Here is a 12,899-nt window from a genome sequence, read left to right as displayed (position 1 = left end):
GGTGGTAGTTTGAGTCTCTCTCGTACTTGAAGGTCAGTCTCCCATAACTGACATGATTGAGATTCTTGAGCCACTCGAAGTACGACACAGTCACACCACCAGCGTTCAGGTACATGTCCTGCAAGGAAGAACAACATCATGTAGTCCTGATCGTTGCTACTTGTTGAGAACAAAATGTCTCCTGCAACCAAAACTGTGCTTCAAAATTTGATTTGATTTCTGTTCAATAAAAATTTTCCTGTGAACTGTGTACTGACTTATTGATAGAGATAAACAAGTTGCACAGCTTATTATATGTATTTTACATAATTTTCCCCATCAGTATCATCAACTATGGAAGTTTTTCTTAGGACAAAAATTGACAGGATTGAGAAGAAAAAGAGGATCACTGCAAAAACACAATCTTACAAAGTATTTTAAGTCTAGTGGAAATATACTTGAAATAAGAAAACTAACTTACAAGTAACTTTTCTGCAGTTGTAGAAATTTAAGTGAATATTTCCTTGATATTGATGAAAAAGTGCTATTATGGGGAAATTGTCTTATTATGAGTAAATTTATCTGGAATTAACACTTTTTAATCAATATTAAGTAATTATTTACTTAAAATGAGTTTCTACAACTGCTGAAAAGTTACCTGTAAGTTAGTTTTGTGTGTTTTGAAGTGCAATAAGATATTTGCACTAGAAACACATTCTTCAGATCAGACAATTTTTTGTTAAATGTTTGTGCAGCAACATTTTTGTTTGTGCTGCTCTCATTTTAAAGATATTAAGAAATGTTTCCAGAGGTCATGAAAGGTCAACCAGCCGCCCCACATTGTGCAAATCAAAATTGGTGGCAATCAACTGATTGGGCTGGTTTTTATGCAGCAATTTTTTTTGTTTGTGCTGCTTTGGCTTTGAAAGTTTAAAGGTCAACAGGTCAACCAGACGCCCCCCCACACACACACACACACTTTTACTAAATCAAGATGACCTTCAAACTTTAACATACATCTTCAAAGCCAAAGCAGCACAAACGTAGTTGAGTTGATTGACACCAACTTTGTCTTATTGAAGGTGGGGCGGCTGGTTGACCTTTCATGACCTCTGGAAACATTTCTTGATATCTTTAAAATGATAGCAGCACAAACAAAAATTTTAGCACCAATTCTGTCTGATTTTTGAAGACATCTACCATCGATAAGGACGACCTTTGTTAAAATCAGTGTTTAGGCTTCAAACACTGTTATTAATTTATTTCTAGCAGTCATGTGTTGCTCTAAATCCGTTGTTCTCATTTCTAGGGGTACTAGTCTCCTTCCGGACCCTCCAGCTGCCCCTCGCCTTCCTCGCCTCGCCGTACCCGACTCCAGATGTTCAGCATATTTTTTTGTGAATTTTCGGAACCAAAATCAGAACAGACTCTTCCAGACGCCGCACCTCGGCTTTCCCCTCACCGCCTAACCCCCACTGCAGCCTGTAGCGCCCCCTCTGCTTCCCCGGCCTCACCTGTGTGTTCGTGTAGATAAACCCTCCCTCCGCCTCCGAAACGTGACCAGAACAACCCAAATATTTGACCCGGATGGAGGTTCAGGTCAGAAAGTCGTGTGGTTGTTCTGGCTGCAACGTAAAGGCAATAAAAGCTGCTTCCAATGAACTGAAGGAGCCTTTTGGATGAGGGGTGAGAAATTCTTGGAAAAGACAAGAAGTCCAGTTGCCTTTTGATTCAACACTTACAAATTTGCACCAATGATGAACAATTGGATTTTAAATTCTATGCACCAAAAGCAACAATAAGTAAAAACCCTGCTGTGCGCATGATTTGCTGCAAAGGCAGATGATAGAAAACTTATTTATTTTTAAAATGGGAAAAACAGAATCGCCTACAGTATATAATGTTTCTATTGATTTAATTGGTGCAAAATCAACTAATAAGCAGCTTCAGAAATGTTACTCTCTTGTACTGCGAAACAGCAGAAATGATTTGCTAGAACATTTCTACTTCATAAATCAGGGGTGTCCAAAGTGCGGCTCGGGGGCCATTTGTGGCCCTTTGAGTGATTTTGTGTGGCCCCAACTGTAATTCAAGAAGGAAACAAATTTGATCTGTGCAAACTTTAATTTTATTCAGGGTGAAATTATTACCAATATAATTTTCTAATATTGGGAAATGTCAAGTTTAACACAAAGACTTTGCTGCACCATATCAGCTTTTATTTCATTTATTAAACGTGGTTAAATAAAGCAAGTGTTTTGAAAGATGGTGACCAAATTTTTATTTTTTTTATAAACAGAATAAATTTGTTCAATCAGCCCCCCACTCCCAAAAAAAAAAGAAAACTAGATTAACTTTCTTTTATTTCAGAAGATTTGAATAAATAAATAAAAAAAATATTTTTAAGTTTTGGGTCTACAGCAAAAACTGGACAACTTTACTTGTTTGATTTTATTTTTATTTTCTTGGCCCACTTCTGACTCAACGATTTTGGCCCATGTGACGAAAAGTTTGGACACGTCTAACAAAAATGAAACAGACTCAAATCTCCAGAGTCCTCCACTCATCTGGACTCATTTCAAAACAGAAAACACTCAAATTCACCAAAAATTTACAACTAGAACTTCTTGTGCAAGCTGGGAAAGAAACACACAAACACAAAGACAAAGGAAGGAGGAAAGAAATACCGGAAGAAGGAAAAAACATCTTACTGCAATGTGAAGCTGCAATAAAGCATTTAATTTAAAAACTGTTTTTTAAATTGGTGCATTAACTGAGCAGCTTTTGGTTCATAACTTCTGCCTTCCTAACTTGGTGCCAAACTCACCCGGGCGGAGCGCTCCATGGTGTAGGCCAGACCAGAGTGAACAATGTCCTTCTCAGAGGCGCCCTGCAAATGAGGATTATTAAACACCAAATCATGGAGATGCATCAGTTTTCTAAACCTAAAATATCATAATGAATGATGTGGCTATTTTCTGGAGGCAGTGCTTTCTGGTACAGATCTTGTATCGATTTTGCTTTAGCTGAGGAGAGCAGACGATACTCACAGCAATTCTGGCCTGGAAGTCGGCGGTGGGAACGATGGGGATGGGTCCTCCCTGCTTCCCAAACTTCCTCTCTAGACTCTCCTGCACAGACACTGGAAGGAGGCAACAGGGAAAGAAGACAGACGTGTGGATTCGTTTAGAGCTTTTTAAGATGCTTTCATAACAAGGAGACATGTAACAAAGACTAAAAGGTAGAAATGGCCAAAGATGCAGCATTTATCCCTGAAAAAAACAGAAAAGTACCTCACATGCTTCACAGTAGAAACATTTGTCCCACATTGCTCACTTTGAAACCTAAAATCAATACTAATGTTGGTAAACTCATCTCTGGGATGACAGATGTGAATCAAAATGTGGGGCGATGACTCAAAGTGGATCATCTGGTCACCCAACCCAGGACTGCATTTTTTTATAACAGTCATTGTCTTCTCAACGAAAACATATCAGCAAAACGTCGGTACTTTAAATCTGGAAGTTCAAGGCAAACTGGTTCTATAAAGTACATTTTATTCTTCTCCATCACACATAGTGAAAAATAAATGTACCCCTATATGATTGGCTGCTGTGAAATACAGAGAGGGTATAAATAAGCAGGAAAAGGCAGGAAAGAAACACAAACACTGTTGGAAGCTGCTAGCAGAACCACATCAGTGCCGCCTCAGCCACTAAACCGGGTAAGATTTCTATTTGCCTTCACATTTTTTAATCACATTATCATTACTTTTATTTCTTTTCTTCATGACACAAGTGCAGATCAAAACAGACCATCTTCTGTTTTAAAGAAATAAAAAAATAACACAAATGCTTCACATTTTGCCAGAAAATTATAAAGATGTGTTTACAGCAGAACTTTTCATACGACCAGTGAAGCAGCAGTAAAATATTTAACAACCGTTGTTATTCTGTGTTTTTAGGAAACAACTGGTACACCAGTCAGCCTGTTTGTTTTCACCACCAGTTACTGTTTGAAGCATAAAAACAGTGAAAGATGGCCCAAGAGGTAAACAAACCAACTTTTACTGTGATCTGTCTGAAGGATCAGTTGATGAAAAATAAGAAACAGATAAAATCCCTTTTAAGGCAGCTTTTAATGTAAACTTTCCCTCCAAATGCGTAATATGTTATGTTAACAGAAATCTCACCCCGATTGTTTTTTTTATCATGTCAACGCAATAAGTAAATTTTTATTAATACGTCTCTGTTTGATTTTTTTTTTTTATGTAGATGCCTTTTGAATTTCATTTGACTGGAACATCACCATGGAATAAAAAAAAACAACGGGAAAGTCAAATGACAGCTAACCCAGCGGTTCTGTTTGTCTCTGAGAGAGATGGAAAGGAAGACAAGTACATGTTTTACACAGAACATCCTGAAGAAATGCTTGAACGCATAGAGAATACATATGGAAAAGGACCTGAAGAAATCTGTTACAAATGGGACACAGATGCAGGTGTCATTATGTTTTATCCGACAACTCAGATGTGTGTGATACATGGTTGTAAGACAAAAAGGAAAAAATTTTTTAATTGGTTTAAAAAAAATCGCATTTAGAGGATTAATTCAATTGTTTCTGAGATCGTTTCTCTCCGTCTCCTGACCCTTCCTTCCCTTCACCCTCTTCCCCAAACCATATTCTGGAGGTCATGTTAGGACTGCGGAGCGTTTTGTACTCACTGAGAAGGTGGTAGTTTGAGTCTCTCTCGTACTTGAAGGTCAGTCTCCCATAACTGACATGATTGAGATTCTTGAGCCACTCGAAGTACGACACAGTCACACCACCAGCGTTCAGGTACATGTCCTGCAAGGAAGAACAACATCATCATGTAGTCCTGATCGTTGCTACTTGTTGAGAACAAAATGTCTCCTGCAACCAGTGTTGTGTTCAAGACCACCTAACCCGAGACCAAGACAAGACCAAGACCAGAGTGTATCGAGACCGAGACAAGACCAAGACTTTTAGGGTCCGAGACCAAGTCAAGACCAAGACCGAGGAAAGTCGAGACCGAGTCAAGACCAAGACCAGCACCGCGCTCTACATGATATGATAAAATGTGAAATATGATCAAAATTGCTTCTCAAAATAATCTGAAAGATCCATATTCCCATAAAAACAACTAGATATTAAATACTTAATACATTTTACCAATATTAAATATTCCATTTCTGTGTTACAATGTGTGATGGTCTCGTGCCATCCCTAAAAACATAACACCCTGGACATTTGCCCATATTGCTCATGTAAGAAACCACCACTGTTGCACCATTAAACATAGCAATTGAGGAAATGCCCTGATGGTAAATAACGCTCAACTATGAACACTGACCAAGGAGCAACAAGCAATAAGTAACCAAACAGAAGGCGCTCATCGTGACTGTTTTCACTCTCTATCCCAGTACATGAAGCCAGGTAGTCTGACACCATGGCAGACATTACAGCTGCCACTTTGAACAAAAACAATCAAAGAGCAATGTGCATGCTCTGCATGCTCTTTCTTTCTTGTGTTTTAGTTATTTGTTAATTTAAATATCAACGTACATAATTAAATTAAATAATGATGCAGTGTACACAGAGCATTACTAGAACAAAAAACGGGTTTAACACGAACTCACGGTGTTCTGTCAGATCAGCATACGTTGTCAGATAGTGGTATGCTTAGCTCAGACATGCATACGCTGTCATTACCATATGATTTTATTTAATCAGCAACATAGAATCATGACGTAGATCATCATACACTTGGTTATTAACAGTTGTATGACATCCAGCTAAAGCCAGACCTGCTTTAAATACACTTTGAAACCATGACAACGCATGTATATCCATCTAGTTATCATATTATGTCATATTATAAACAATTTAATGACTTATTTTCGTCATAACTTGCTGCATATGGTGAACTGACAACTCCTCTGACGATCGGACTTCTTAATGCGCATGCGCAGGCATGGTACTCTGCACGTATGCTATTCTGACAGCGTATGGCTACCTGATAGAACAACGGCTCTCAGTGAGTGACACTCCAGTCCTATCTAATAAATAAAGAGCCGTGGAGAAGAATCGACTGTTTCTGAATGTCACATCACTATATTGCAGACTTTTGGACACAGCGTTGTCCTATATGTGCGACAAGGCAATCAACACCTCCGCACAATAACTCAGACAGTGAGTGACTTTTTTTCATCACAAATTCTTATGTGTCTCTGTACAGCTAGCTTTGCTAACATCACGTTAGCAGAGCTTACCTTCTTTGAGCTTCTTTTCTAAGTGACGAAAAAAGTTAGACGTTGTTCCCACCGTCTGTGAAAGCGAAGCGCTGCTGAGTTAGCTGTGGCTATCGGATTTCTTACTATTTATGTAGCGCTATTATATTACTGACGATTAGACAAACATTTTCTGCCGCTGAGAGGAAACCACTGCGCATGTCCTGGAGCGCCGCGCGTGAGTGGAAGGTGGGGAGGGGGAGGGGAGCGGAGGAGGGAGGGGGGAGTAACAGAAACAGTAGTCGCCTGGATTTTAATCGGTGCGTTTTGCATCCACTGAAAAGAAAGATGTTAACAAATAAACAGGACAGTATGCTGTACGTTTAGTGATATTTTCACAGTTGCGGTCTCGACTGGTCTTGAAATAAATTGCCGAGTCCTCAGAGCCCGAGACCGAGACAAGACCGAGACCAAATGCGGTCGAGTCCGAGACGAGACCGAGACTATCAGAAAACGGTCTTAAGACCGGACTCGAGACCAAGACCGATCTCGAGTACCACAACACTGCCTGCAACCAAAACTGTGCTTCAAAATTTGATTTGATTTCTGTTCAATAAAAATTTTCCTGTGAAATTTTTGTCTGTAAATTATTTAAAACTACAAACAGGAGCTTAAAACAAAAACACTCTGCTTTAAAGAGAAATAAATACAATAAAAAAGTCACTTCTTCATGAGTTTGTCTCTGTTTATATGCATATATAAATAATAAAGTTGGCATTAAAAATAAAACAAACACTTGAAAAAGTCACCTGCTGTTATAAAACAATGTAAATGCATTTTAAAGAAATAAAAAGAAGCAATTAAAGTGAATACAAAAACATTTCTTGGGCTCAATATCCTGCATATTCTTAGATAAATAATAAGAAATCAAAATCCAGAGCACAAAAAAATTTGTGTCTAAATATCTTTGCTTTCACAGCAACTCTCAACATTAACAGGGTTAATATATGTTTATGTAAACCAGTGACAAAAAGACATATTTAAGTTTTCCATTTAAAGAAAACACCTTCAGGGAACTTTCAGTTCATGCAGAGTTTTTACTTTAACGTTTAAGTTTTTATGTCTTTTCATTTTATTTTCAGCTAAATCACAGTTGATCTGAGTCGAGATAAATTCATGTCTGATGCAGGCAGCGGTTTGTGGTTTGTTTGAATATTTGAACAGGGAAACATGAATGAGCTCATCAGGGTAAAACCTCAACAGGTGATGAACCAGTTAAATTTGACTTCATATATGAAGGAAAAATTAGTTTTTGTGTTTAATTTAAATAAAATATCTGTGAATTTGAAGCCTGCTCACAGGAATAACCATGACGTTGTTCTCCAGAAAGATTTTTTTTTTTTTTTTTTTTTTATTAATATTTTTATTAGAAGGGAAGGAGACATTACAGGCAAAATTTTTACTCTTAACATAGTATGCCGTGATACACACCTTCTTTGTGGCAACGATAGAAACGAACAGGATACAGGTGTAGAAGAGGTAAACAGTACATAACTGACAAAAGGCATACAATTTACCTCCTATGAGTATTTTTCTTTCTTAAGTGAACAAGACACAAGAACAAACCTAGTAAAAAAAAAAAAAATTATAATAATAAATAATGAAAACAGAGGGAAAAAAAAAAAAAAAAAAAGGGAGGGAGGGGGAGGGTGGAATGGGGTGTAGCACTCAATCTGAGGGAAGAGACTGAAGAGAGTGAAAAAATGTCATGAAAGGGCGCCATAAGTTATAAAATTTTGCAGAGTTGCCTTTCACTGAATATCTAATTCTCTCCAATTTTAGAAAAGACATGGTGTCTTTTAGCCACTGATTGCTAGAGGGTGGTTTAGTTAGTTTCCAGTGGAAAAGAAGACGGCGTCTTGCCAATAAGGAAGTAAATGCTAAGACGTCCAATTGATTGGAAGTGAACTGTTTGTAGTTAACTGGAAGCCCAAATATGGCAACATGGGGAGAAGGTTTAATAACCACTGAGAGTATCTTTGACATTGTAACAAAGTAGGTCTGCCAAAAACTATGAAGTGATGAACAGGAATAAAACATATGAGTTAAATTACAGGTAGGCGCACGACATTTCTCACAAATGTCAGAAACAGAGAAAAATTGCAACAATCGATTTTTAGAGAGATGAACTCTGAAGAGAACTTTAAACTGTATAAGAGAAAGTCGAGCACAGATTGAGCTTGAATGAATTTTCTTAAGAGCATTATTCCACCAATCCTCTCCCAAATTTAGACCAAGTTCGAGTTCCCAAGCAGCCTTAATCTTAGTAATGGGTGAAGAATTAAAAGACAGAAGTTGATTGTAAACTTTAGAGATATATGACCTTTGGAGAGGATCCCAACTCAGAAACAACTCCCAGAACAGGTTTGGTGGCCTAGCAGGAAAACCGGGAAACAGAGCCCTGGCACAGTGTCTAATTTGAAAGTACCGGAATAAATGAGAAGGGGGAAGATGAAATTCTGATGCAAGGTCTGTAAAGCTGCGAAAAATACCTCCTTTGTAAAAATCCTTAAAACATGACAGCCCTTTATTAGCCCATAACAAAAAGGCAGGATCTGTGAGTGCTGGTTGAAACAAGTGGTTCCTCATTAAAGGAGCTAGTGTAGATGCCGAGTAGAGTTTGAAATGCCTCCTAAACTGGCACCAAACTTTTAAGACAGAGCGAACTACTGGATTGTTCGTAAAGCCAGAGGGGTTGGATGTAATGGGGGAAGTGAGAAGAGCAATTAGTGAGGATTGGGAGCATGATTGTGCTTCCAACTTGCACCATGGGAAGTTCAGGGATCCAAACCAAAATGAAATTTTGTGGATATGGGCCGCCCAATAATACAGCTGGAAGTTTGGAAGTGACAAACCACCGCTGAATTTGCATCTATGAAGAGTGGATTTGCGGATTCTGGGTGATTTACCACACCATAGGAAGCCAGAGATAACCTGATCCAACATTTTAAAGAAATGTTTCGGCAGAAACAGTGGAAGACTATTGAACAAAAATAAGAATTTAGGTAAAACATTCATTTTAATTGCATTGATTCTACCTATGAGTGAAAGAGGTAAACTATTCCATCTTTGGAGGTCCAATTTAATTTTAGAAATTAAAGGCAAAAAGTTAGCAGCGAAAAGAGAGCTTAATGATCTTGTTACACTGACACCCAGGTACTTAAAACCAGAGCAGCTCAACTTAAACGGAATGTCAGAGTGTGAAAGCTTTAATGCAGCCGCGTTGATAGGATAGCATTCACTTTTAGCAATATTTACTCTGTAACCAGAAAAAGATCCAAATCTTCGAAAAGCAGATAAAATTGACGAGATGGAAAGACTAGGGTTTGAAACGTACAGCAATAAATTGTCAGCATAAAGAGATAGTTTGAATTCTGTACCTAATCGGGAAATTCCGGTGAAAGTGTTAGAGGACCTTAAAAAGACTGAGAGAGGCTCTATAGCCAGAGCAAACAATAAATACAATAATTGATAAATAATAATTTACCAATAACAATTAAGTATCTGCCATTTTTATCCGAAATAATTTTAGAAGCTGAAAACTGAATTGATTTGCTAACTAAAATAGCAACCCCCCTGGCTTTAGAGTTGAAATTTGAATGAAATACATCAGAAACCCAGGGACATTTTAGTCTGACCTGATCTTTGGTGCGCATATGGGTTTCCTGTAAAAACACTAGGTCAGCTTTAAGATGTTTCAAATGGGCAAAAATCCTTGATCTCTTCAGTGGGCTCCCCATACCTTTGATGTTCCAGCTCAAAAATCTCACAGAAGACCCCGTTTGTGGGATGATCACATTGTTATCTTTAGTAGACATGTTTCAAGACAATTGCAACGGTAGAGACAGGAAAACTGAGTATGGTGTACCGACCCCCACCACCACAAAAAAACAAAAAAAAAGAACAAAAAAAAAAAAAAACCCAAAAAAAAGGGAACCCTGACAAATAGAACAACGACTCCCCCCCCCACACCCCACCCCCGCAGCACTTACAACGACCCCATCCCCAAACGATGGGGAACCCAGTGCAGACCCCAAAAGGAGTCAGATCCCTAAATTGGATGCTTACGGTTTTTAGCAACGTAGTAGCAGAAAAGCTGCAGTCCGAGCTCCCGCAAGCTCAACAATATTCGTCATTATGGCACATCTAGTTGAGACTAAAATATAACAAACTACAAAAAGAGAACATAAGCTCTGTAAGGCAAAGAGAATAATAATAATAGTCAGTAAATGTGACACGTAGCTGCTTAATCAAAGCCGTGTACCTTTGCAAAGTTCTCTTATGCTTTGAGGGACTTGATGAAGACGCTGGCCTCATCTGGTGAATTAAACTCCTTCTCCATACCATTGTGTGTGACCCGGAGTCGTGCTGGATAGAGCAGACCGAAACGGATCCCGGGGATCTCGCGAAGCTGACGGCGGACCTCAGTGAAGGCAGCACGGGCCCGGGCGGTCCTCGGCGTGTGGTCAGGGAAAACAGAGACGCGCATGTCTCTAACCGTGATCCGCTGTTGGGTCCTAGCTCGGCGCAAAATGTCCACACAGTCCGAATGATAGTGCATACGAACAACTATAGGACGAGGTCGCTCTCCAGGTTTCGTCTTCGGTTGGAGAGTACGATGGGCACGGTCCACCAAGGGCTCCTTCTCCAGCTGAAAAGCCTCCTTAAGCAAAGTGGAAATGGCTATAGATGTGGTGGAAAAATCCTCTGAAATGCCTATCAGACGCAAATTGTTGCGACGAGATCTGGCCTCCAGGTCATCACATTTATTGTCCAATTTTTTCAAATCCGTGGACAACTGCTGCACCTTAGCCTGTAGAGTAGTGATATCGTCGGCGCACGTAGAGCATGATGTCTCCAACTCGCCCACGGTGTCCTTCAGGGCGCGCACATCCAGCTGAACAGTTGTAATTTTGCTAGTCAATTCCGACTTCACTGCTAGGAGCTCAGCCTTTATACTCGACAAATTTTCAGTGAGAGCTGCTTGGAGTTCAGTCTTGAAGATAAGTGCCATTTCAACCCGAAGAGCCGATAGCAGCTCAGACTTAAAGGCCGAGGAAGGAGAAATGTCAGCAAGTTCATCCGTGTAGGTAGGAGAGTCACCACGAGGCGAGGATGTAGCATGAGAAGCAGGCCTCTGTTGCTGTGCAGACGGTTTGACTTTTGGAGGCATTTTAATTGAGGAAAAAAAAGCAAGGACTTGAGACGAGTGAACAAAAAACACACCGAGAAGGAGTAAAAAGCTAACAAAAATGTGCCTAAAATAACAATTATATCTAATAGTTGCGGGAGCTCAGCTACACGCGTCCTACCCCGCCATTCGCTCTACCGGAAGTTCTCCAGAAAGATCTTGTCTGCCTCTGGAGTGGTGGGTCCGTTGGCTCCCTCAGCAATGATCTGACAGAAACAAAAGTTCATCTTTAATGTAAATTCAAAAGGAAACATAAACTATCAGCCACCTTCTGTTAGTGGAAACGAGTGTTCACCTTCGCCTTGATCCTGCGGGCGTTGTTGCGTGTGAGCTGCTTTTCTCCAGCAGCAGGAATCAGGATGTGGCAGTCCGCCTCCAGGATGTTCCCATCGTAGGGCTTGGCTCCCGGGAAGCCCACAATGGTGCCGTGTTGCTGCAAGGAGGGGAGAACAGATATTTTGTAATGTTTATTCACAATAAAACGTAAATCTAATGTAAAGGAAGATAAGGCGGCGGTGCTGGCACCAGTTTGTAATCCTCCAGCTGCTTTGGGTTGATGCCGTCTGGGTTGTAGATGGCTCCATCAATCTCTCCAACGCCCACACACTTGGCACCGAAACGGTGCAGGTACCTCATGGAGTGGAGACCCACATTACCGAAACCCTGAGGAGAAAATAAATAAATAGCTGATGGATACAGAGGTAAGACATTTTTAAAAAAAATTCAATTCCCTTCTACAGAAAACAAGTTCACATCACTGAAGCTTGAATCAGTCTAACTAAATTCAAATACTTTGGTGCCCTCTTGTGGCCAAAGTTGGTTCCACATTCTTCTACTGCTTAATACAATTAACACTCAGTGCTTTTAAGTACTGAGACTTAAATGTTTTTTTTAAATTTAGCTTCCAGATACAACATAAATAATTTGACAACACCAGCTTAATAAAAAAGGTGCATTTCAAACTGCTAGAATATCAGTGAAAAGTGTTTCAATAAATTTATTTTCAAACATAGCAATCATCCGGCTCAACTCCATTCAAAGAGCCACAGATAACAGATAACAAATGACTCGTAACGTCCAGAATCCATTTCAGTCATTCTGAATAGATTGTGTGCTGGTCATCGGTTTTCAATCAACTGTTTTCATAAAATTACAACTTTTGTGCCCTTTTCTTCTGTTGGGAACAGAACGAGGCGTTTGTTGTCCATCCAGCCTCTCTGGATGCTGTTCAGCCAGATGTTACTTTTTCTCAGCTTTGGATCAGTTATGCAACCACTGAGGACGGTTTAGAGCACTTCATGCTTCCTTTACAGAAATCCTGATCTCGTTTTCCTGCAGCACTTGGCACATTCCTGCACTGCCAAAGGTACCGGTATGGCGACTCGTCATGAGGAAGAGGAGAGACGCCACACCCAGTC

At 39.7% G+C, this 12,899-nt stretch overlaps 1 long non-coding RNA gene and 1 pseudogene across 1 annotated transcript; one reads left to right on the top strand and one right to left on the bottom strand.

The window, feature by feature from the left end:
• The first annotated feature begins 3,942 nt into the window (after positions 1–3,942).
• On the top strand, positions 3,943–6,953 carry LOC148153689 (uncharacterized). The gene is made up of 2 exons (XR_015766395.1): positions 3,943–4,029; positions 4,254–6,953. It is a non-coding gene; the product is annotated as an uncharacterized LOC148153689 (long non-coding RNA).
• Positions 6,954–11,615: 4,662 nt separating this feature from the next.
• LOC148153688 (glutamate dehydrogenase, mitochondrial pseudogene) lies at positions 11,616–12,166 on the bottom strand (annotated as a pseudogene).
• Positions 12,167–12,899: the final 733 nt, after the last annotated feature.

The sequence above is a fragment of the Poecilia mexicana genome, unplaced genomic scaffold, assembly GCF_051168715.1.
Source record: "Poecilia mexicana isolate PSO_F unplaced genomic scaffold, ASM5116871v1 scaffold_19, whole genome shotgun sequence".
Taxonomy (NCBI): Eukaryota; Metazoa; Chordata; class Actinopteri; order Cyprinodontiformes; family Poeciliidae; genus Poecilia; species Poecilia mexicana.
This window is presented reverse-complemented; position numbering and strand designations above follow the sequence as displayed.